Source organism: Lygodium microphyllum, chromosome 29 (genome assembly GCF_053477565.2).
Source record: "Lygodium microphyllum isolate KBCC chromosome 29, Lygodium_microphyllum_v1.1.10, whole genome shotgun sequence".
NCBI lineage: Eukaryota > Viridiplantae > Streptophyta > Polypodiopsida > Schizaeales > Lygodiaceae > Lygodium > Lygodium microphyllum.
In genome coordinates this window covers 52,384,351-52,410,095 of record NC_141163.1, presented here as the reverse complement: position 1 = coordinate 52,410,095, position 25,745 = coordinate 52,384,351, and positions in this window count along the sequence as shown.

The window sequence follows — 25,745 nt, the reverse complement described above, 5'->3', positions numbered from 1 at the left end:
AAGAGCCCGGCGCTCTTTTACAAGATTTCAGGGTGCGCCTTTTCATTTTAAAATGCGCCTTTCCCCTTTTGCCTTTTCCTTGGACTTTTAAGGTTGCCCTTGCGCTTTTGGCCTTTTCTCCTTTTCTTTCTTCAGTCGGGCTACCTTTTTTCCGCCTTTTCCTTGCGTCTTTTCCACTTCTTTTTGCTTTCTTCGTGTTGGGGTTAACAGGCCCTAGTGTAGTAATGGCTCTACATAAGCATAGATCTTCACTTACAAAGTAGCAAACAGAAGCCCACACCCAAACTGAGATAAAAAGAGACCCTAGAACCTCAACAGGCCAATCTAGCCATCAAGGGCAAAAAGGCCACACCATGAGAACACAAAGACATTGTGTTCAGACCGTGTCTAGTCAGAGCAAAATGCAACATCAGCAAGCTACAAATGCTAAGATGACTAGACATGACACTCTTGATGATAAATGCTCCTTGAATAGCACTGCACTGACAATCCAAGACATCAGTGGAGAATCCGCATCTGGTCGTGTAGTTGGGGACTCAAGAGCATTTGTCAGAAGGCTTAAATTTACAAGCCAAGACCCGGAAGATGAAGACATAGTACCACCTGCTTATCTTAGGGTCAAACTCACCATGAAAAGAGAGTATACTATCGATGCTCTAATTGATGAAGGAGCAGATTTTAATATCTTGACCTATGAATCATGGACTCTACTAGGTCAACCGCACCGACTAATGCAACTCTTAGCCCTTACGAGGGACACCCACAAGCACTCATAGGGAGGTGCAAAATCCTTGCGACAATTGAAACTGAAAGCTTGCCTATCCTATTTCATGTTCCTCCAAATAGTGCTAATTACAGGAAGGAAACCCTCCTTGGAAGACCTTTCAAAAGAGAAACCAAGTGTGAGGCTGACTATGTAGCACAGAGGATACACTTGACACTATACCGAGTGTGAGGATGGCCACAACCTTTAGCAAGGGTGACCTTATTGAACCTCGAGGGAAAGGCAAGGAAGGTGCTAACATAATAGTCAAGCCTACTAACGAGAGGAATGACTTGTTGGAAGAGTTGATACAAGCACAGGTCGAACAATGAGAACCAGTGAGTGAGATCAGGCATGAAACAAGAAGGTCAAGAGACAATGCCAAGGATGGGATTTAGACTTACAAATATCGTAGAAGACACCAAAAGAAGCCCAAGCCTTATAGATGAAGGCATCAATGGAGAGCCAATACAACGACGAGATGGATATCCAAAGCGTTGCTACGTGCTCAAGGGTATTATGCAGGTAACCGATGGATTTGGGTACCAAAACCCCTGCTAAACCACCTCTATCAGCTGAAGGCCAGACTACATCAAAAGCAACGGAGCACATGAGGAAACCTAAGAGAAACTCTAGGTCTCAAGGCAAGAAACCAAACATAAGTATTCGAAAGAGAGAGCCTCAGCCTAGCATGCTTAATAAGCAGATGTCATATGTAACCATTGAGCATGCACAAAGACCACTAGTGCTCAAGGAGCTTTTGACTTCCAATGAGGATAATGAGCACCGGAGGCATAGCGTTTCTCGTAAGAAGACTGATTGCTCAACAAAGAAAATGGCACAATCGTCTAATAGCCTCGAGCAAATCATTCAGCCAGTGCCACATCCACTTAAGAGTCCTAGATCTCCTACACCCTCTTTTCCCAAATAGACATAGGAAGCACAACAGCAGTTGTCAAGGGCGGCTGCTCAATCCCAATCTCTAGCTCCATCTAAGCTTCCAAATGTCCAAGAGGAGGGACATGACACCATCCGTAGCTCTCGGCTCAAGGATATGCCTGTGAAACCTATTGTGACTAGCTTAACTCATGCTCAATCTACACAGGTGAATGCTCAAAGGGAAACAAAAGACACGACCACTTTCGATTGCCCTAGGGACTTGACACCGCAATCCACCAAGAGTAGCCAGCCCACTAGACTAGCCGGTACTACTTTCAATTAGGGATCACAGCAGTCACAGCCCTTGGCCGTGACAATGCCTCTTGCGGAACATGTCCTTAGTAGTTTACTTGTGGAGGAGAAGTCGCAACCAACTTCCTTGACAACTCCAGCACTATCAAAGTGCCTAAAGCCTAGGCTGGAGGAGTTGAATGCAAGGGAATTGGCTGAAGAGCTAGACTCTCCAAAAAGGGAGACAGTTGTACCCTCACAACCTAGCTCAACAGGCCATGGCTATGTCCCATGAGGACACACTAGAGAAAGAAAATGTTGAGGCCTAACCAAGCACATCAACGGTTGACCTAGTCCAGGGTCCTAAGTCGTGGAGGGATGCACCTTCACTGACCAAGAAAAAGAGGAGAAAACAACAAAACAACAGTAGTTACAGGTGGTTGTGGACCCCAAGAACATTGACACCAAGAGCGTTGGAGAGCTGAGGAATAAAGCATCGAGTCCATCCACCAATGACCCCATTGATGCCTCTCCTAGTAGCGGTGAAACCTCAGACACATCCACGTGCTCTGAAAAATCAAAGCAGTAGTTACCATCAACGGTTGCTTGTAGCACTCAATACACTAACAAGAGAACTCACATTGACCAATCAAGAGTGGATACAACGCTGTCACAATAGGGTGACAAATTTATACCAGTCACATCCAAGGAGAACCGTGATGCAATAACAAAGCCTCAGGAGAAACATGGAAACCCCAAGAGCATAAGAAATCCTAGCGTTGACCAATCTTGCTCGTCTAGGCCTAAGCCCCCAGCTATGCTAAAGCCTAGGTAAACTCCTAGAACCGTGCATGAGATAGCAACCGAGCAAGCCCTTGTTGAACATAGAAGTGTCGTAGAATGCTTAACCAAATTAGATGCTAAGCTCAAAGTGTTCACACATGTCTATGTCCTAGCAGACATGGACGCATTCCCTAAAGAGCAGCTTGAAGAATACTTGTCATTTCCCTTATCCTAGGAAGAGCAAGAACATCTTGACATGCATTATAACAGGCTCTTGTATGAACGTATGCGACTCATCTTTGATGAGGAAGCCGACGAACTATGCTTAACTGTAACATTCAATTATGTGCTTTGCCAACTAAATCTCTTAGAGATAGAGCAACTAAAGTGATAATCAAAGGGTCAAATTCAATTCGAAAACTATCAGTTTGAAAACCGCATTGCAATGGCCGAACTAGGAGCCCAGATCATGAGTCTCAGAGGAGCGATTGGCCAAATGGCGGTCTCAAAGAGACCCAACCTATGTGGCACCAACTTTCTTTCGAGTGTTGATTGCCATTCGGGGTGCGAAATTAGATGAAAGTAGCCAAGAGAATGCTCTGTCTGATAAGGTTCTCACTGAGGAGGAAATACATGTTGCCAATAGACTCGGACAAGGTTCCATGCTACTCGATGTTGCAAAATATCTATCGGTATTGAGTAAGCTGCCATGAGTACTGGATGCATGTGCCACACTCCAATACAATCCGGAGTTCTGCAATTGGCTTTTATCCTCGTGAAGTGACACGGAGTCATAAATATGTACATAAATAAACAATGACTTTTGTGACCCTGTATAGACAATATCAACACACACAAGCAATGATAGTCAAGCGCAGGGAGAAGAGTTGGGTTCAATGGGCTAAGCTCCTCAAGTCCTCCTCTCCCCACACATTTAGAAGTTGTGTGACCATTCCCACCTCCATGTGGATGGAATGCAACCCTCATTACCACCATAGGAAGACCTAACCAATATCTCTGATGATGTAGACAGTGTATCGTCCCTTTCTATACACCTGTCCCCCTTTCTGGTCTATCCTTCCAAGGATGAGCCCTGCCCCACTCCATGACAACTAGTCCATGCAACTTAGCATGAGTTAAGATTTGCTAATGGATGGAGGCCAAATGAACATCATCATGGGGGCCATCCTTCTACAACAAACACTGTATGCATCACCTCTCCCCTACTCGTCATGTGCACTTGATAACCCATTGTATAATCCCTTCTATGCGAACAGTTTTATTCTGCCTCAAGGCCTAATCCTCGGTTCGCATATTGCAAGTCCCCCTACGGTAGCAAACATGGAGCACTCAGTGCAGTTGGCTTGCAAAGATGCTATCCACCGTCGAAGTAAGCATGTAGCACAAGCTCCTCCACTGGAACACTACATACCTAGCCTCAAAAGGTATGCAAAGAAACGAGGCCCCAAGCGACACCACCCCGGATGTAGGCTGAAAAGTCCCCACGCTAGGGGAATAGAACCTCAAGAGAGCACACAAGGCATGGCAACACCGGTTGTGCGGGCCCCCAATAGACGCTGGGGCACCAGGTGCTTGAAAGAGGAGAGGAAAGCTCGAGACAAGCAGGAATTTGATGCATTGTTCAAAAGTATTCTGGAAACAGTTGCGGCCAGGGACTACACCATTCAGGTCCCGGGCGACATCTCCCCTGCCCAAGTGCACATGAGCCCCTCACCAGCACAGCCTCAGTCGCCCAACCACCTAGACTCTCCCCACCTCGTATAAATAGAGTAGCCCCATCTTGTATAAAAGACTTATCAAAAACTACCTGGCCATGACTTTTTTTCTGTAAATGGTTAAGTGCTATCATGTTTTCCAATTGTACAAACTTTTCATATTTGTGTTTAATATATTTCACGTCTTTAGCAAAAGGAAAAGCTAATCAAGCGCAGGTGATAAGTATCTAAGCTAACACCATGGAATTCAGATAAGTGATGTCTCCTTGTGTTGCACTGGTTTATTATAGTTGTGGTGTATGCTGTGCATGTACTCTCATGAAGTGACTAGTGAATGCAGGATGACACAGGTCTTTCTGCGAAAGTTTTCAATGCTTATGTCACCTCAAGTCCACCGACCCCACAAAGAGCCACGACAGAGCCACTCTATCGAAAGCAAAGATCACCCGTGCGAGTGTCCACGTCGCATGGCCCAAAGCATAATCTTAACCACTTCCTCTTTCTAGGTCAAGCTCTATAGTTGGCTCACGGCAGTTGTTACCTCAATTGTACCAACATTCTGTGTCGCAAATAGGTTTGCAATATCTCAAGTGTATCTCCCCATCTCAACAACTGCTTCTCTAACAACAAGGCTAGGGCACAATCATCACTGTAATATCCATTTCCTGAGCCTTCGAAGCTCGACATTTCCCAACCCATTGAAAGGCTGATAGCCTCAACATATTGCAATGGTTGTACTCAGGTAAGTCCAAAAAAAAGGGAGAAAAGAGAAGAGAAAGAAATAAAGACAGAAAAAAGCACAAGAAAAAGAAACCAATGAAAAAAAGAGAGGAAAGAAAACATAAAAGGAAAAAAGAAAAGAAAAGAACGAAAAGATAAGAAGCACCCACGATTACAGCACAGCACCTAGGGGTCCTCAAATTAGGTACGTCTAGTGACCTTGGTCAGCTGGCTCCGTCGCTAGTCCCCTAGCCCTTCAGCATCACCCACAATCATTCAAGGCACATCAAGAGCAGGACATACCTAGGGAGCTTGTCTCGCCTATGCTTAGACCTATCACCCTGACCCATTCGCACGATTCCCTCTTGCACTCTGCCTTAATACCATTGCAATCAATCATGGTAAGCACCACACGAATGGCCATGAAAAGTACACTCCCCTCATCAAGCAAGTTCAATAGCTCCCAGAAACCGAAAGTGCAGTACCCTTGTGTTTAATTATGCTATGTTGTGCAATCACAACTCGAAGGATGTCTCGTACACCTTCACGTATACTTATTCTCAACATGGACAACTTTGCTTCATCCACACATTGTTACGAGAAACCAACCCGCGAGCTTCCAACTATGTAGTATCTAAGTATGCACGAGCATTCACGTAATATCTACACCAAAATATATACACAGTCTGGGTTCTCAAGTGCAGGACAATACTCTCAGATTGCTTAGAGTTCGACCTATCTCCCAAACTAATTGAACTATGTCTTGTACACGATAGAGAAGACTAGCATTACCCCTAGGGAGAGACCACTTATGAGAGGTTTTCAAATTGCATGTATTGAAGGCTCCAACGAAAGTGTCGTTCTCTCTTTATTGACACCCAACTCTAAATTCTTATCCTATTAAAGGATACAAGAGTTCTGCATCCAAATCTGCAACTGCAACTGCAACTGCAACTGCAACCATGTGATAACCAACTGCATCAATCTTCATAGCTTCATCTTTATCAGCTCCACACAATTGAAAAAAGCATCACCCAATACAAAAAATACCCATATACAAATATAGTCTGAATGGCATGGATCCCCAAAAATTGGAGAGCAAAAAGAAAATTTCCATTAATAAAGGAGGAATGATACAATGAGGAAAAAGCTCCATTGCTAAGTAGGATGAAGGTATTTCTTCTTAAAATGCATACCAAGCTTTAAATGCTCCAAATCTTTACTCTCATCAACAAAATGCTGAGGCACATTCTGGAGGAACTGTAAGCAACACATCCTTTCCAATAAGATGAGGAACCTGGTAGGAAAGGCCTGTGCAAAGTAGTACAGAACATCCATCTGAGCAACAGTCACATCTACATTTGGATTGATGAGCAACTGAGGGATACTCTTTTGAGTATTCAGCTTTGACTGCTGATGCATGTAAGCAAGATACCAACAAAAATGAGCTGCAAGGCGAATAGTGGTATCCTCAGAAGTAGCATGCACTTTGGCAAAATGAAGGTAAGAGATCAAACATGATGCAGATGTATCCTAAGACCCTAGAAAAGGCCAGTTAAACACCGGTCCTATCACACAATCATGTAGCGTCCATTGTCTTCGACGGAGTATGTCACTATCATATCCTGGAGTATCTAGCACTAACTGGGGAGGAAGATTGATATAATCAGATGAAGGGGGCAATGGAATGAGAGGAGAACATTGTAAAGGAGGATAAGATAAATCATAAAAGAAAGGCAAATGAAGGGATAAGGAAGATGGCAAAGATGGAGAATTCAACAAAAAGGTACGAAGTGAATCCACTGAGAAAATAGAAGGAATAAGTTCTTGATTCTCGTCCTCCATCCGTTGTTTGTAGATTTCTTCCTTGTCCTCTTTTGCTTTCAATTCTTTCTTGAGTTCAAATATTTGGCGTTGCTGCATGGCGATGATGCGGGTTTTCTCCAGTTGGAAGACCGCCATTGACTCTTTCTCTGTCACCAACTCTGCCACCGCCATTCTTTTTTTCTCCTTTGCTCTCTCCAGTTGGGAGAGCAGATCAGCGACGTATTCATCATAACTGGCTGGTGGCATCATTGTTGCGTGGGTGGGGTGGTTGAGGCCTCCATATGCGGATGCTTCTGGTCCTGCCTCGATTCTGCATCTAGGGCTGGCCTTTTTGGTGGGCCATTTCTTTATTGATGAAGTATTGCATCCAAGCCACTAGTTTGGACACTTCCAAGCTGGTGGGGATGCTAGGGGTGAGCGTAGTGGGTTCAGCAGGGGGTGCCATGAGGGTGGGGATAGGATGGAGGGGTGCTTTGCCTTTTTCTTCTAGAACTGCGGGGGGCGAGGGTTCTGGTGCATGCATGCTAGAGCTAGACTCTTCTTCCCTTGGCTGGTTCCAAGCTTCTAGATCATCCGCTCTGCATTGGTGCTTGATGGATCGGCGTGTAGCCTCGGCCAAGTCCTCCTCCTCCTTTCTTCTTAACTCCTCTTTCTCCTCCGTGACTCTTCTTTTCCTTTCCTTTTTGGCCTTTTTGTATTCTTCCTCTAGTTTCTCTTTTTCCTCCTCCTCTTCTCTTCTTCTCCTTTCAACCTCTTGCTTTGACGCCTTTTTAGCCTACCTAACTTGCTCTGTTGTTTTTTCTTCTTCCTACTTCCTCTTCCTTTCTCTCTCCTCGGCCTCCCTCCGGAATTGTCTTTTTGCTTTCTCTAAGTCTTCCTTCTCCTTCCTGCGGTCTTCATCCTGTTTCTTTTTCTTTTGTGTTGCCTTTTTCTTGGTCTCCTTGACCTACTTTTTGCTTTTTTGTTCTTCCCCTTCTTCCTCGGTCTCAGTCCTATCACTGGACCTCTCCTGGTGTTGATGAGGAGGTGATCTGTCGGGTGTTTTCCCCTCCCCCTCTTCTATTTCCTTCGCTTCCTTCATGGCCTCTTGGATAAGCACCGTTAAGATGCTCCCGTAGACGATGAACGAGGCTTTGGAGGAGGCCCTCTTTCTTTCTGCAGCCTTCGACACTAGGGATTCTCCTCATGCGGGCATGCTTCCTAAGGCTAGTGCACGAGCTGCCTGGTTGATGGTCTTGCACACATAGCCGTTCCAGTCGACTTCGTGCAGGGTGTGGGCCGCCACATTCTCCAGTATCGGTACGCTGATCTGGTGCATCAACGCGTTGTAGCGCTGGTTGGAAAAGAGCACATGTATGAGTTTCGCATGTAACCTGGTCTCTGCATTGGGGATGTCCTGGATACTAATGCTGTCGTTTGTCAACACGTCCTCCTTTCTCATCCCCAGCATGGCGTATGCATCCCTCTTCTACTCCTTTTCCACCTTTGGTTCCAGTCCCAGTGCCTTCTCCACCAAGGCCGGGGTTAGACAAACCAATACTACTTACTTAGCATTCTATCCTCTTCCCACTGTGACAGTGCCGCACTCGTTGTCGGGGTCGTAGGACTTGAGAAATTCCACACAGCTCGTGTGGTCGTGTTCTTGTGCGAAACTGTCTAGGTACTTCTTAAAGTTGTAGCTTTCCACGACTCTCCTAGCCACTTATTCTTCTAGATTGTGAATAGTTTGGAATTTCAATTGATTTTAGGCGCGGCTCTCCAAGGTGATGCTATACCGCGTTCTCTCCTCTTCCGTGAATGGGAGTCGGTGGGCTTGATCTTGCTGCGACATTTTTTGTTCCTGTCATAAACTGTAACTTTCATTAGTGCTTGCGACATAATAATTTGCTGAAAAAGAAAAACTCTATGCTTTTGAATGAATTCATTAAGATCTAATGCAGATTCCCCTTTTCAGACTTTGACTTTTTTCCCTTTACTTCAAAGTTTCCATGCCCTTTTCCTACCCCATCTATTTTTTATAATATATGGCTATGTGTTTGACTGACTTTGCATTGATTTACTAATTCTGATTTGATTCACCTTACCCCTTGATTTACTGATTCTAATTTGATTCACCTTACCCCCTCCCCTTCTAGCTTGAGAAGGATCCTTCCTAGGATTTAGGGTCAGAAGGTTAAGGGCTTTCGGCATGGAGGTGTAGGGTTTACTTGTGAAGGAGCCAAGTATAGAAATTGGGATTGTATTCCAATTGGGCTTCGTGGTCCAGATCACAAGGCTTAATCCCCACTTGGGTGATGTATGTGAGAACATCAGTTAGGAAGTCACCAGAGTTGACTCGGGTAGCAATGTGTAACTCTTCCTCGGTCAACAAGTGGTCGAGTTAGGGGTGCCCTTTAATGTGTTCTTCTATCGAACGGCCCCAAAGAGTGGTTAACACTTGATATGAGGTTGGCACGATGTATGTGGGGTCGTACTCTATTGTTTTGATAGCGCGGCGCTGCTCAGGGTTGGTCATTATTCGGCATCCTTCAACTTCCCATTGCAACCTAAGAGTGTACTAATGCCTTAAGAACTGGGATTTCATCTCAGCAAGTCTTGAAAGCTCTGCCACTTCTTGGTCAGTGATGGCAGAAGTGGTTCGTTGATCATACGACGTGATGAGTCATTGTTTGATTGCTTGCTCTTTGGAGATCTCACTCTGCTGAGTAACTTAGCAGCGGAGGTAGCAGCTTTTGCAAATGCGAATTCAAATGTTTTCCAAGAACAAGGCATCGTTTGAAATTTGGTTGCGAAGGATTTGTTGAGAATCTGCCAATCAGACCCTATGTATGCCCCTTTGTATGGAACAACTAGGCTAGGGAGATGCAGTTCATTCTAGGAAGAGAGACAGATCCCATAGGCACAGTGGATGTAGTGTGCTGCCAAGCAATCCTATATAATGATGTACTTGACTATCACTTTCATATGATGATAATGCAATAGTACTTGTCTCTTTCTGTCAAGTGTCTGTGTCATTGTCAGTCCTACACAAGATTGTGTTTATGAGTTCAAGTCTCAATCTTGAAACCTAATTCACTTGTGTAATAGTTGTCTACATTGTCATGTCAACATGAGTAGTATCTTTATCTTCCATCCTCCATAGCTTCCGCCTTTTCCATGCTCTAGATCCTGCATCTTTCACATGGTATCAGAGCCCAGACAGGCATGGCACTACTCCTTCAACTCCATTTCACTTTCATCTAGCTCAGCTTGAGCTCAATCTAGCTCAAGACTTCATCTTCTACTCTTTTTTCTCACTGCCCTATTTGGCAGCCATAGCCAAACCTGCACCCTGCCTCCTTGGAGCTTCTTGATCTCCCTCCACAGTCAATATCTTAACCCGCTTTCTTTTGGAGACACATTCTTTGCCTCAGGGTGCTACCTCTTGCCACTTCAAACACCAACATTGACCAACTATAGCTCCAACATTGTCATTCTTATTTGCTTCTGTCTTGTGGCCACCATAGCCAACCTAGACATACCTCTGATATAGGGCTGAGATCTCCCTCTACAGGTCAAATTAGCTTATGACCTCTTCTTGGAAGATGTTCCCCAACATTAGGCGCAACTCCCTATCACATTAATTGATGACATTGTTGGTCTCTAGCCTCGGCATTGGAGAAATCGACTACGCCTGTCTTGATCTGTGCCTGATCTGATTTTGTCACTCTGACTGCCCTATGCGCGGCGCAATCATGACGAGTATTATAGAGCTTTGATCGCCCATGAAGTAAGCTATCTTTCTATAAAAAAAAATTTGAAAATCATCAAGTACAGCTCCTGCAATCTGCAAAAAACCAGGCCCCTGTCTGAAACCCTAAACTGTCAACCATAGCCATTCTCATCAAAGCTCAAAAATCTCATCATTTTCTCTCTCCTGCCACCTGGAGCAACCCACTACCACTCTAATCCACTGTGTTACTGAAGTTCCCAGCAAGAAAAAGATTCAAGAAGATAAGCATCAATGAAATCAAAGCATCACGAATCATCATCAAGTTCAACCATAGTATCTTTTGATACTACATAGTGTGTTTTCACACTGCCATTGGTTGTGTCTTTTGGCACATTAGATTTCAACTCTGTGTTGGAAAGTTTCAAAGATTTTAAGCTGATTCCATCATGGAAATGCCAAGCATGAAGCCTCTTGGGTGGTTACCTGTCATAAAGAGTAACATTACTCTTGTTGCCCATTTACATTGCATGCAAGACTTGGCTATCTTACTTGCAGAAAGACATGGAGCTATCTACACCAAAGTTCAATCAATGAATCCATCAGAAGATTTTGAAGACATTTCCACTGCCCCAAAGATGATACCTTTGCTTGAGGGGGACATGGACACAAAGACTGAAGCTACAAGCAAAGTTAAAGAAGAAGCAAACCAAAAAGACCATGAAGAAGAGAAGAAGGACAAGAAGAAGACCAGCCATGAAGACCAAAAGACCACATCATTCAAAGCTGAAGAACCAAAGATGAAAGACAAGAAGATTTTCCATGCTGACAAAGAGAAAGCATATGCTAAAAAAGACCACAAGGGCCTATCGGTTAGTGTTTCTCATTTTCTGTTTTAAAAGCATTGTACATGCCTTAATATTCCTTTCATAAGCTTGTAAAAACTCCTCATGTAGCCTTGTACTACAGCCTCTGTACACTTTGTGAGGCCCCTGTTACAGCCTCCAGATGTCCACCATGTTTATGGTACCCACACTTAGCCTTTTCTGCGACATCCTCTAGTGTTTTGCCATGTTTGTGGTATGCCCACGCTTTGCAGGTGCTACTCTCACTAAAGCCTCTACACACTTTGTACTTTCAGGTTGTGATTGAGGAGGGGTGTTGAGAATCTGCCAATCACACCCTATGTATGCCCCTTTGTATGGAATATCTAGGCTAGGGAGATGTAGTTCATTCTAGGAAGAGAGACAGATCCCATAGGCACAGTGGATGTAGTGTGCTGCCAAGCAATCCTATATAATGATGTACTTGACTATCACTTTCATATGATGATAATGCAATAGTACTTGTCTCTTTATGTCAAGTGTCTGTGTCATTGTCAGTCCTACACAAGATTGTGTTTATGAGTTCAAGTCTCAATCTTGAAACCTAATTCACTTGTGTAATAGTTGTCTACATTGTCATGTCAACATGAGTAGTATCTTTATCTTCCATCCTCCATAGCTTCCGCCTTTGCCATGCTCTAGATCCTGCATCTTTCACAGGATTCATCCAATAGGCCTAAGTTGAGGTGATTGTAGCTCAGAGCTAGAGACACAAAAGTGGTATCCAGTCGCTTAATGCAATCCACCACGTCATCCCTATCAAGATTGTGGGAGAGAAGGAAGGAGTCTCACTTGTAGCTTTCTTGCTTGCACAATGGGGGAATACACACAAGGGTGGAGGTTGAAAACAGTTTTCCTCTTCTTAGTTGTGGAAGCCAAAAGAACTCACATACAAAGAAATAGAAGAACCCTATATATGGGTCTCAAACCAAACTCAACTAACTAAGGTGGCATACTAACAGAGCCACGAACTAGAGTAGATAAGGATAGCTATCATGTAGCTATTATTCATGGGCAGTGTACCAACCGCGTCTGCTGACAAGTCGGTGACATAAATACACAACGGTCACCCTGGCATATCACGAGTGGAGCTCGATATCTCAACACTCCCCCTCAAGCTCAATCCCAATTCCTGCACACCAAGCAGGTCTCTGAACTTGCACAGCTTCTCTGCGCCCAATGCCTTCGTGAATATGTCAGCTACCTGATCTTCTGTGCTGACATAAACTAGATCAATAAGACCTAGTAAAACCCTCTCTCGCACATAGTGATAATGCACCTCAATGTGCTTTGTTCTAGCATGATAGACTGGGTTATTTGCCAAGTGTATACTACTCATGTTGTCACAATAAATGACAACTGGCCCATCTGTAGACTGATGAATATCATAAAGTAGCTTATGCAACCAAGCTACCTCACATGCAGCCATTGCTGCACCCCTGTACTCAGCCTCTGTGCTCGACAAGGCAACTATAGGCTGTTTCTTGCTGCTCCAAGTGACTGCAACACTCCCAAAAGAGAACACATATCCACTGGTAGATCGTCTATCAAAAATACTACCAGCCCAATCAGCATCAGTGTATCCTTGCAACTGTATCTGAACCCCAGTCTCATAAAATAGTCCATACTGCAATGTGGACTTCACATACCTGAGTATGCATCTAGCCGCATCCAAATGTGGTTTCCTTGGAGCCTGCATAAACAAACTTACCAATCCAACAGCATAGCTCAAATCTGGCCTGGAAATAGTCATATAAATCAAACTTCCTACTATGCGTCTGTACATAGTAGGGTCTTCTAGAAGCCCACCTGCATCTGTGCTCAGCTTCACATTCTGCTCCAAAGGAACTGAAATAGGCTTACAGCATGTCATCCCATATTTGGACAACATGTCCAATCCATACTGCCTCTGCAAGAGCTGTATCCCACTTGGTGATCTAATCACCTCAATGCCCAAGAAATAACGCAGCTCTCCCAAATCCTTCATCTCAAACTTGTGTTTCAATAGCATTTTCACATGAAGGATATCTTCATCACTGTCACCTATCATAATCAAATCATCAACATAAATGACCAGTAGCATAATACCTTTCTCTATTTTTCTCACATAAAGTGAGAAATCTGCCTTGGAAATCTAAAAGCCAATAGTGACAAGATACTGTCCTATCTTGTTAGACCATGCTCTAGGTGCTTGCTTCAAGCCATACAAGGCTTTCTTCAACCTGCAAACAAACTCAGGATAAACAGCATGCACATAACCTGGTGGCTGCTCCATATAGACCTCTTCTTGCAAATCACCATGCAAGAAGGCATTCTTTACATCCATCTGATGTAAAGACCATCCCTTTGATGCAGCCATAGCAATGACTACTCTTACGGTTGCCATCCTTGTAACCGGACTGAATGTTTCTTCATAGTCAATGCCATATGTTTGTGCATACCCCTTGACTACTAATCTTTCCTTGTATCTGTTCACAGACCCATCTGCATTGTGCTTCACCTTATAAACCCACTTACAGCCAATTGCATTTTTACCTTTAGGCAAAGGTACCAATTCCCATGTAGCATTTGCTTCCAAGGCATCCATTTCTTCATCCATGGCTTGCTCAAAAGAAGTGGGTTCTGGTTCCTGTATCACTTTGACCATATATGCATAGTGAATGGCTGTAAATCCATCATATTTCAGCCTATCCACAGGATACCTAGCTCTCGTAGACCTGCGCAAAGTAGGTTCACTCCTAGGTGCTCTCAAAACATCCGTGGTCCTCCTTACTCCAGGTGTAACAATAGAAGGAATACCCAACTCATCATCAATGCTCTGTTTTGAGCCGCTGGATTCACCATCCACATAAGAGTGACCTGCATTCACATCAAACAGGGGCTGATTAACCTTCTCTTTTCCTTTTCGTGATACCTGCATACCACTATCTGCATTACTTTGAGAAGATTCTCCTGATCTCAATCTGCCTGTCCATGGCGAAGAATGTGAACCACTGCTAGAGGACGCTCCAGGTCCACTAATATTTTGTGACTGATGCTGTGAATTGTTGAGTGTTGACATGACTTGTTTTTTGGCTGATTTTTGTTGTTTTTGAGAGCTAAATGGTTGATTTTATGAGATGATTGATTGGTTTGGAAGTGGTTTGAGAGTGTTTTGGATGATAATGATTGAGTTTTGGAAGTTCATGATGTTTATTGATGGTTCTGTGATGTTCTGATTGGTTCTGTATACCTTCTGTTTTGCTCTGTTTTGTTCTGATTGTCTTCTGTAGGGAGGGATGGAGTATTGATTGATGAAGATTGAGATCTTGTGAAAGCTTATTGAATGGTTTGTGAGAGTTTGTAATGGTTTGAAAGTGAGTTATGAGGTTTTGATGACCTTTTGTAACCTTCTATAGGTCTTCTGTAGAGCTTCTGTCTCTGTTCTGTTTCTGTTCTGTTCTGTACTGTACTGTTCTGTGATTGTTCTGTATGCTTCTGTATGTGTTGTGATGGATGAGAGTGTAGCTTGGGAAAGTTTTATAGCCTTGGAAAGAGGTGAATACAAGTGCAAAAGAGCTGAAAGAAGTGAAAGAAGTAGCTGCTGAAGACTCAAGAGAAGACTAGAGTGAAGTGACAGTAGTGAGCTATGAAAGGACACTGTAGTGGCTCTGGTGACTTTTCATATCAGACATACCTCTTGGGAGGGGTATCCACGACCTAAGAGGGATTATTCAGAGTGATTTTGAGAGATTGTAGTGAGGATATGGTGTATTATTGATGGAGAGAGAGAGAGAGAGTCAGAGAGAGTCAATTCTACTGAACCAGAGTGATTGTATGTGAGAGATTGAGAGAGAAGACTATGAAGATATTGAAGATGAATACTATGTGATGTATTTCCATTCAAAGATGGTGTATTCCTTTGCTTTCTTTGTTCTATTGATGGATTTTATGAAGATATTGAAGAATATGGTTGATTCTATCAAATCCGTGGGAGGTCTACATGATGTTGTATGAAGATTTGTTGTGCCTGGTGTTCTTTTCTTCATTATGATCATATGAAACATGATAAACAAGCTTGTTGATGTTACAAGATAGATTTTCTTGCAAGAGAATTTCCTTTTCCTTGGTGTTCCTCTTGGGGCTCCATGTTTTTGGTGCGCAGCCGGGGAAACTTGCCATCAACAAGCACCAGAAGAGGCTGAAAATGAAGGAAATGGCATTGCCAAGAAGAGAAGTATTCAATGGATGTTTGTAAAGTTCCTTCTTCCACTGAAGAGTTGGAATTTCTCATAATCAAAGCCACCTTCCACAAGAAGTTCATCCCACAATGGCGGAAACACATCACCATCATGATGCATGCTCTATGTGGTGGACAGTTTCCTCTTCCTGTTGAAGCTGCAGAAACTTGCATCTTGGTGGCAAACTGTTTGGGAACAAACTGAAGAGAAGAAACAGAGAGAATGACCATCCATGGAAGATTTGGTATTCATTGAGAAGTTTTCAGACAACATCAAGTGGGAGATTGTGAAGAAGCTTCAGGAGTCTTGGTCTATAGAGGTTCACAGGGACAAGAAGGAAAAGAGTTGGAATTTGTTCGTGGATGCTCAACAGCAAGATACATGGGATGCTTGGTGTACTGATAATCTTCTGTTTGTTCAATTAGCAACCCACTGGAAGTTGGTAGACAGAGTGTTTTTCACAACATACACTGTTGAAACCATCAGAAGTTGGCATTACTATGATGATGGCACCACCACAATGCTTAGACGGATGCAGTTTGACACCTTCAGAACCGAATACCTTCCTCTGTGCAGTGGAATGAAAGCAGAATTCAGGGACGTTGAAAAGAAAGAAGTAGAAGAAATGTTGGCAAGAGAGTCCTCCAGAGACTGAAGCCTTCTGTTAACCCTCTGTGGAGCACTAACAACATAGTGGAGCCAACCCCCTAATGAATGACGCAATAAAGAGGCAAGCGTTAGAACGAGTCTAGAGGTACGTGAGAAGAGAGAAAGCAAAAATCAGAGCCGAGAACGAGCTCGCAGCAGAAGCCGCCTTTGACGCCCTTGCGGAACTCTTTACAGAAGTCCCAATGGTACATCAAGCCCTTCCTCCTCCTGCTGGAGGTCCACTTCCAAGCCAGATCCGTCCTGGAAATATTGATGACAGGCCAACGAATGTAGTCCCATTGCCAGTTTTTAAGGGAGAGTACAATGAAGACCCCGATCTTCATGTAGCAGAATTTATGGTAGCATGTGTGGCTAACAATGCCAGAACCCCTGAGCATTGGTTGGCAATATTCCCCGCCACTTTCAAGGGCGCGGCGTTTCAGTGGTATGAGAGACAAGCAGCAGGAACTTTTGGCACATGGGACGACCTGAAGTTGGCATTCCTCACTAAATTCAGGCGTGAAGGTTTTGAAGAGCGGATGCGAGAGGAATTTATGAACCTAAGTCAGTCCTCTGGAGAAAGAGTGGAAGCTTATGTCTCACGAATGGAATCCATCCTGAAGAGATGGACTAACCATAATCTAGATGATGGCATTCAAAAGGGGTTGTTTCTCAGAGGATTACAACCAGAAGTCCGTAAGTTTGTGGAGCTGCAAAGACCAGCCACACTACAAGCTGCAACAGAAGGAGCAAGACTGTACGATGAAGTGGAAGCTAGATTAGCGATGAATACAGGAAGAGGAGTCCTACCTCCTCTGATGCCAGGAATGATGTACCCACCAAATGCAGTCCCAGGGACTGTTCCCTACCCCTACCAACAGATGTCCCCGGTATCACAGTACAGTGCACCAAATCCACAGTGGCCACAATCCATGCCTCAAATGGTGGTTCAACCACAACAACAATGGTCCCAACCAATTTCCTCAATGCCAAATCAGCAGCAACAGTGGAATCCTTCCAACTGGAGCCAACAGCCAACAGTTCAAACAGGAGCTCTGAATCAGAACCAGAATAGAGACCCCTCTGTACCAGCCCAACCCGTTTATGCAGTGATTACAGAGACTCCTCAAAACCCTCCTGCCAGTGCCTTAGGAGGAGAAAGCTTGAAGGACTACTTATCCAACTCAGTTGCAAACATCAAAAAGGAGTTGATGGATGTGATTACAGAGCAGCTACAGACGCTGAAAGTGAATACCGCGAGCATATCCAATGTTGTAGGAGCAGGAAGAGATGTGATGCGGTCAAATACTTGGTGTGGTAAGTGTCATCAAGCAGGCCATTTAGCCACTGAATGTACACGAAAACCAACTATTCCTGGGGCCTTCTGTTCCTACTGTTTGCGGAAGAACCATACAGAGGACATTTGCTCTCTGAAGGAGATGCATGATAGGAGAAGGAAGGAAGAAGACGCAAGATTCAACTTGCTGGAATCCAAAATGACAACACAAGATATTGGACCCAAGCCTAGAGAGTTTGGTCCTAATTTTGGACCCAGAAGATTTCCCTCTCAAAGTTACAGAGGAAGATAGTCTGGCGGTGGTCAGAGATCAGAAGTGGAATGTTATAGATGCGGAGAAAAGGGACACATCTCACCAAATTGTCCAAATACTAGAAGGTCAGTGGATTACAAGCCCTTATGCAGTCGATGCAAAGGAGAAGGCCACACTGCAAAAGACTGTCCAAGCCTAGCCCTAGTGAAAAACAGTGCTACTGATAGTTCGGCCAAGGCCCAAGAGCCTACCTCCAATTTAGTGGAATTGGAAGTTGCTGCCATCACACGTGCAAAGCAGAAGGAACCACCTGTCCAGAAAGAAGATAACCCTCCTGCAAGAACAGTGAAGTTCAATCTTCCACCAGAAGAACAAAAGAGAACAGAGCCTAACAGTGCCGTACAGAGCCCTACAGTGCCACAGAGAGTTACAGAGACAGTTACAGAGACAGGACCAGAGGTCCAGGTGATAGAGGAAGAGGCAGAAGTGCCACAAGTGACAGAAGAAGTTCCCATGATGCCTCTGTTGGAAGAAAGAGGGAAAATGAAAATGGGTGTTGCCCCATTCCCTAACCGATTAGAGAAGCCAGTGGATCCTATTAAGGAATACGATCTGGTCAGAGATCTAGATACCTTTAAACCAAACCTCACATTCCGACAATTATTGATGTTGTCTCCCAGTTGTCGAAAAAGGTTCAAAAGTATACTGACAAGGAGACGTGGCTTAAGGATTGCTCCCTCAACAGCAACAAAGTCCAATAAGGCTCCAGAGCCTGTAAAAGAAGTGGACGTAGCTAACGCTTTCCTAGATCTGGGTACCCCAGAGACTGGCGTGTGGATAGAAGGTTGCTTTATTGCAAATGCACTGATTGATGGAGGTTCATCAGTGAACATTATGACGGATGTGACAATGAAGGATCTAGGCTTGCAAGGTGTGCAACCCACCCAATGGCTCATCAGACTTGCGGATCAGAGCAGAATCAAGCCTTTGGGCATTCTCCCATATGTAAAGACTACAGTGACTGGAAAAGATTATAGGCTAACCTATCTGGTGGTGAAGCCAAACTCTTATGGTACATCCTATCCTCTGTTACTAGGCAGACCATGGCTTTTTGAAGCCCGAGCTGTTGAGATATCGAGCTCCACTCGTGATACGCCAGGGTGACCGTTGTGTATTTATGTCACCGACTTGTCAGTTGCAGATGCGGTTGGTACACCGCCCCTGAATAATAGCTACATGATAGCTATCCTTATCTACTCTAGTTCGTGGCTCAGTTAGTATGCCACCTTAGTTAGTTGAGTTTGGTTTGAGACCCATATAGAGGGTTCTTCTATTTCTTTGTACTTGAGTTCTTTTGGCTTACACAACTAAGAAGAGGAAAACTGTTTTCAGCCTCCACCCTTGTGTGTCTTCCCCCATTGTGCAAGCAAGAAAGCTTCAAGCGAGACTCCTTCCTTCTCTCCCACAATCTTGACATGGTATCAGAGCCTTGTTCGTGGTAAGGAGCTCAAGAAAGCAAGCCAAGCTCGCGGTGTTCTGGTAAGAGGAGTAGTGTTGCTTTCATTTTCTGTTTTGGGAGCAGATCTCTGCAGGTAGCACAGCCGAAAAGTGCAGGAGTGCATTGTCTCAGGTTGAGACGCCCTTCGCGGTGAAGCAATAGCGACCTTGTTTTTTTTATTTGAGGCCATTTCGTGGCCTGTTTCGCAGACGGAAGTTTTCTGCACGCACTCAGGAAAAGGCTCAGTTTTATGCTGTGCAGCCACTGTTCTACAGGTCGGTGAAAAGTTACTATAGAAATTGCATCGTATGCTTGTGCGCAGAGACATTGGGAGTTTCAGAATCATCCTTGGTTCTTGTTTATGCAAAATCGTCACTAGGAAGTGACTGTGTGGTCAAATACCACTTTCGCCAGTTTTGCAGATTTGCCCTAGTGAGGGTGAAGCTGTGTTTTTTTGCAGTGACAGAATTTCTTGCAGTATTCTGTAATGGCGTCTGACTCTCTTTCACAGATTGTCACTGAAAAGCTTGACAAGAACAACTTCCAGGCATGGAAGTTTAGAATGACGAATTTCCTTATGGGAAAAGGATATTGGGAATTTGTTGCAGGAAATGAAGAAGAACCAGTTCTTCCTGATGTTCCCAATCAACAGCAAATGCAGGCATTTAAAGCATGGCATGAGAGAGCCAGGAAAGTTATGTACTGGCTGTCTATCAGCATTTCAGACTCTATGATTGTGCATATTCAGGATGCAAGTACGCCAAAGGAGGCATGGGATACTCTGTCAAAGATGTATAGCACAAATACGCAAGCCAGGAAAATGCAGCTTAAGCAAGAGTTGCACAATGTGCAAAGAGAAAATATGAGCATCAATGACTACCACATGAAGGTGAAGAAGATTGCAGATGCACTTGCTTCCATTGGGTCGCCAGTGGAAGATGATGATTTAGTTTCTGTGACCTTAAATGGTCTAGGAAAGGATTATGCACAGTTTCGGACATCCATTTCAGTTCGTGAAAGATTTCCTGATTTTGAGGAGTTGATTGCTCTTCTAATTTCTGAGGAACAGAGAAATGGTGGTGCATCTTCTTCAGGAGGAACTTCAAAAGAAGCTGTCTTCTACTCAAATGCTGGAAGAGGTAGAGGCAGAGGTAGAGGAGGCCGATTTGGAGGCCGTGGCAGAAATCAGAATATGCAGCAGACTCAAGAAAACCAATCCTATGGAGGAGGACGTGGTAACTCTAGAGGCAGGGGGAGCCAAAGAGGTCGTGGTGGATGGCAAAGACGCCAAAATGCAAACAGTAATGTTGAATGCTACTACTGTGGTAAAATGGGTCATATGGCTAAAGACTGCTATAAAAAGCAGAATGACATCATGAATGGAAAACTGCAACAAGGGAATTATGCATCTTCTAGTAGACAGGGTGATGACAGAAATGAGCACTTGTTTATGGTGCAGCACATGAACAATTCTGTGACAAGTGTAGAAGAAAGCAATGATGTATGGTATGTTGACTCAGGTGCATCAAACCACATGACAGGTCATGTAGAATGGATGGAGGATGCAAGGAAAATGGAAAAACCAGGATTTGTGGAGACTGGTGATGATACTGCACATCCTATTGTGCAAATTGGAAAAATTCCCTTGTCTATGCAGGATGGGAAAAAGAAATACCTGTCCGATGTATTTCATGTCCCGAATATCACCAAGAATCTGGTTTCTGTTGGTCAAATGGTTGAACAGGGCTTGCAGGTCAGATTTAATCCTCATGGATGCTTTGTTGAGGATATGAAAAATAAAGGTCGCTTGATAGCAAAAGGAAAGAAGAAGGGCAGAATGTTTACATTGGATGCAGACATGTCTGAATTGAGTGCAGCAATGTTTGCACATGGGACCGGTGTAGTTGCAGATATTGATATCTGGCATAAACGCATTGGTCATGTTAATGTACAGCGACTTAAATCAATGCAGGCCCAAAATATTATTACAGGTTTGCCGAAATTCAAGGTTGCAGAAATGCATAAGGTATGTGAAGCCTGTCAGTTTGGAAAACAGGCAAGGAAACCATTTCCTAGACATGTTCAAGAGAGTGAAAAGCCATTGGAATTAATCCACTCTGATGTGTGGACTACTAAAGCTGCATCTCTTGGAGGCTGTCATTATTTTGTCACTTTTATTGATGACTATAGCAGAAAAGTTTGGGTGTATTTTATGAAAAAGAAAAGTGAAGTTTTTGGGCATTTCAAAACCCTTAAAGCTATGGCTGAAAAAGAAACAGGTCTGCAAATAAAATGCCTAAGGTCAGATGGAGGGGGAGAGTACCTCTCAAATGAGTTTGCAAAGTTCTTGCAGGAGCATGGCATAAAGCAGCAATATTCATGCAGTTATACCCCACAACAAAATGGAATTGCAGAAAGGAAAAACAGGCATATTGGAGAGGTATCTCGTGCCATGCTCAATGAAAAAGACTTGCCAGATTTTTATTGGACTGAAGCAGTTGCTACAGCAGTCTACATAATGAACAGGACTCCCACTGCAGCAATACATGGAATGACTCTAGAGGAGAGGTATACTGGTAGGAAACCAGATATTTCTCATTTGAAAATTTTTGGTTGCATTGCCTATGTACATGTGCCAAATGAGCTGAGATCCAAGTTGGATCCAAAAGCTGAGAAGTGCATCTTTATTGGTTATTCTCTGCAGCAAAAAGGGTATAGATGCTATAACCCTTCTACTCGTAAGTTTACAGTGAGCAGAGATGTTGTTTTTGATGAGATGAGTAGCTGGTATAAACCAGTAAATGTGATTGATGATGTAGATGCACAAAATGGTAATGCTGCACAAAATTCACAGCAGCAGTCACAAAATATTAGTGGACCTGGAGCGTCCTCTAGCAGTGGTTCACATTCTTCGCCATGGACAGGCAGATTGAGATCAGGAGAATCTTCTGAAGGCAGCGCAAATAGTGGTATGCAGGTATCACGAAAAGGAAAAGAGAAGGTAGATCAGCCCATGTTTGATGTGAATGCAGGTCACTCTTATGTGGATGGTGAATCCAGTGGCTCAGAACAGAGCATTGATGATGAGTTGGGTATTCCTTCTATTGCTACACCTGGAGTAAGGAAGACCAGGGATGTTTTGAGAGCACTTGGGAGTGAACCTACTTTGCGCAGGTCTACGAGAGCTAGGTATCCTGTGGATAGGCTGAAATATGATGGATTTACAACCATTCACTATGCATATATGGTCAAAGTGATACAGGAACCGGAACCCACTTCTTTTGAGCAAGCCATGGGAAAAGAAAAATGGGAGAAAGCCATGGATGAAGAAATGGATGCCTTGAAAGCAAATGCTACATGGGAATTGGTACCTTTGCCTAAAGGTAAGAATGCAATTGGCTGTAAGTGGGTTTATAAGGTGAAGCACAATGCAGATGGTTCTGTGAACAGATACAAGGCAAGATTAGTGGTCAAGGGGTATGCACAAACATATGGCATTGACTATGAAGAAACATTCAGTCCGGTTACAAGGATGGCAACCGTAAGAGCAGTCATTGCTATGGCTGCATCAAAGGGATGGTCTTTACATCAGATGGATGTAAAGAATGCCTTCTTGCATGGTGATTTGCAAGAAGAGGTCTATATGGAGCAGCCACCAGGTTATGTGCATGATGTTCATCCTGAGTTTGTTTGCAGGTTGAAGAAAGCCTTGTATGGCTTGAAGCAAGCACCTAGAGCATGGTCTGACAAGATAGGACAGCATCTTGTCACTATTGGCTTTCAGATTTCCAAGGCAGATTTCTCACTTTATGTGAGAAAAACAGAGAAAGGTATTATGCTACTTGTCATTTATGTTGATGATTTGATTATGATAGGTGACAGTGATGAAGATATCCTTCATGTGAAAATGCTATTGAAGCAGAAGTTTGAGATGAAGGATTTGGGAGAGCTGCGTTATTTCTTGGGCATTGAGGTGATTAGATCACCAAGTGGGATACAGCTCTTGCAGAGGCAGTATGGATTGGACATGTTGTCCAAATATGGGATGACAGGCTGTAAGCCTATTTCAGTTCCTTTGGAGCAGAATGTGAAGCTGAGCACAGATGCAGGTGAGTTTCTAGAAGACCCTACTATGTACAGACGCATAGTAGGAAGTTTGATTTATATGACTATTACCAGGCCAGATTTGAGCTATGCTGTTGGATTGGTAAGTCAGTTTATGCAGGCTCCAAGGAAACCACATTTGGATGCGGCTAGACGCATACTCAGGTACGTGAAGTCCACATTGCAGTATGGACTATTTTATGAGACTGGGGTTCAGATACAGTTGCATGGATACACTGATGCTGATTGGGCTGGTAGTATTTCTGATAGACGATCTACCAGTGGATATGTGTTCTCTTTTGGGAGTGCTGCAGTCACTTGGAGTAGCAAGAAACAGCCTACAGTTGCCTTGTCGAGCACAGAGGCTGAGTACAGGGGTGCAGCAATGGCTGCATGTGAGGTAGCTTGGTTGCATAAGCTACTTTATGATATGCATCAGTCTACAGATGGGCCAGTTGTCATTTATTGTGACAACATGAGTAGTATACACTTGGCAAATAACCCAGTCTATCATGCTAGAACAAAGCACATTGAGGTGCATTATCACTATGTGCGAGAGAGGGTTTTACTAGGTCTTATTGATCTAGTTTATGTCAGCACAGAGGATCAGGTAGCTGACATATTCACGAAGGCATTGGGCGCAGAGAAGCTGTGCAAGTTCAGAGACCTGCTTGGTGTGCAGGAATTGGGATTGAGCTCGAGGGGGAGTGTTGAGATATCGAGCTCCACTCGTGATACGCCAGGGTGACCGTTGTGTATTTATGTCACCGACTTGTCAGTTGCAGATGCGGTTGGTACACCACCCCTGAATAATAGCTACATGATAGCTATCCTTATCTACTCTAGTTCGTGGCTCAGTTAGTATGCCACCTTAGTTAGTTGAGTTTGGTTTGAGACCCATATAGAGGGTTCTTCTATTTCTTTGTACTTGAGTTCTTTTGGCTTACACAACTAAGAAGAGGAAAACTGTTTTCAGCCTCCACCCTTGTGTGTCTTCCCCCATTGTGCAAGCAAGAAAGCTTCAAGCGAGACTCCTTCCTTCTCTCCCACAATCTTGACACGAGCAAGGACGGATTGGTTCAAAGGAACCTTGACCTTGGGTAGAGGACCCAATAAAGTGGTGCTGAAGCTATATGGTTCTCAAAAAGGACATGGATCCACCTCCTTGGAATTATCTTCTGACTCCCCTAATGAGGCTACAGATGGAACATCAGCAGACGAAGATGCTGTCAAACAGATCCTTCCCAAGAAAACAGTGGCACATTCCTTAACAGTGGATACTGTAAGCCGACTTCCAAAAGATGCAAAGCCATTATCAATGGGTGAATACTTCCTGCCTGAACCAGGAATGACTTCTGAAATCACTTCTGATAGTGAGTAGAAGCATGGATGTACTGCTCTCCCTGTTACATGGCCATAGCAGAGCCAGAGACAGAGGCAGGAGAGGAAACAGAGAATCTGTTCTTCTGTTACAGAGCTCCTACAGAGACAAAGACAGAAACAGAAGCAGAAACAGAAGTAGAGACAGAAGCAGAAGCAGAGACAGAAGCAGAGACAAAGACAGAAGAGGTTGGATATGATATGGACGAAGAAGGTTATGAAAGTGAGCCAGAAGAGTCTATCCCAACTAAAGAGGATATGTATGGAGAAGAAGTTCTAGAAGCATCAGAAGCAGACGAGCTCATGCTATGGACAGGATGGTGATGGTACCATTTGGTTTGGTAAATGGATCTTCTTATATGCAAAATTCTTATAAGATGTGGGTTAAGAAGAACAAGCCGTCTTTCAACAGTGGTTCATGCCGTCCTAACCCATCCTTGCCAAAGAAAGATGAGGATGATGCACCATGCCAACGAGCACCAATCCCACCAACCCAACAGGCATCAGAGGGTCCCTGTTATGTGACGTTCTTGGATGCGTCATCTTCAGAAGAGGAGTTTTCAAGCCAAGAGGTAATTAATTTTGAAACCAAACCCGAAACAGCTCTAATCCCATTTCAACATCTCAAGGAGCAACCTAAGTCTCCGCCAAAAGAAGAAGTTGGTTCTAGTGGGACATCAGAAGAGGATACCACTCCCTTGAAGGAGTCAGATCTGTATCCAGAAGCAGTTCGTGGGACCTTCATCCGTGAAG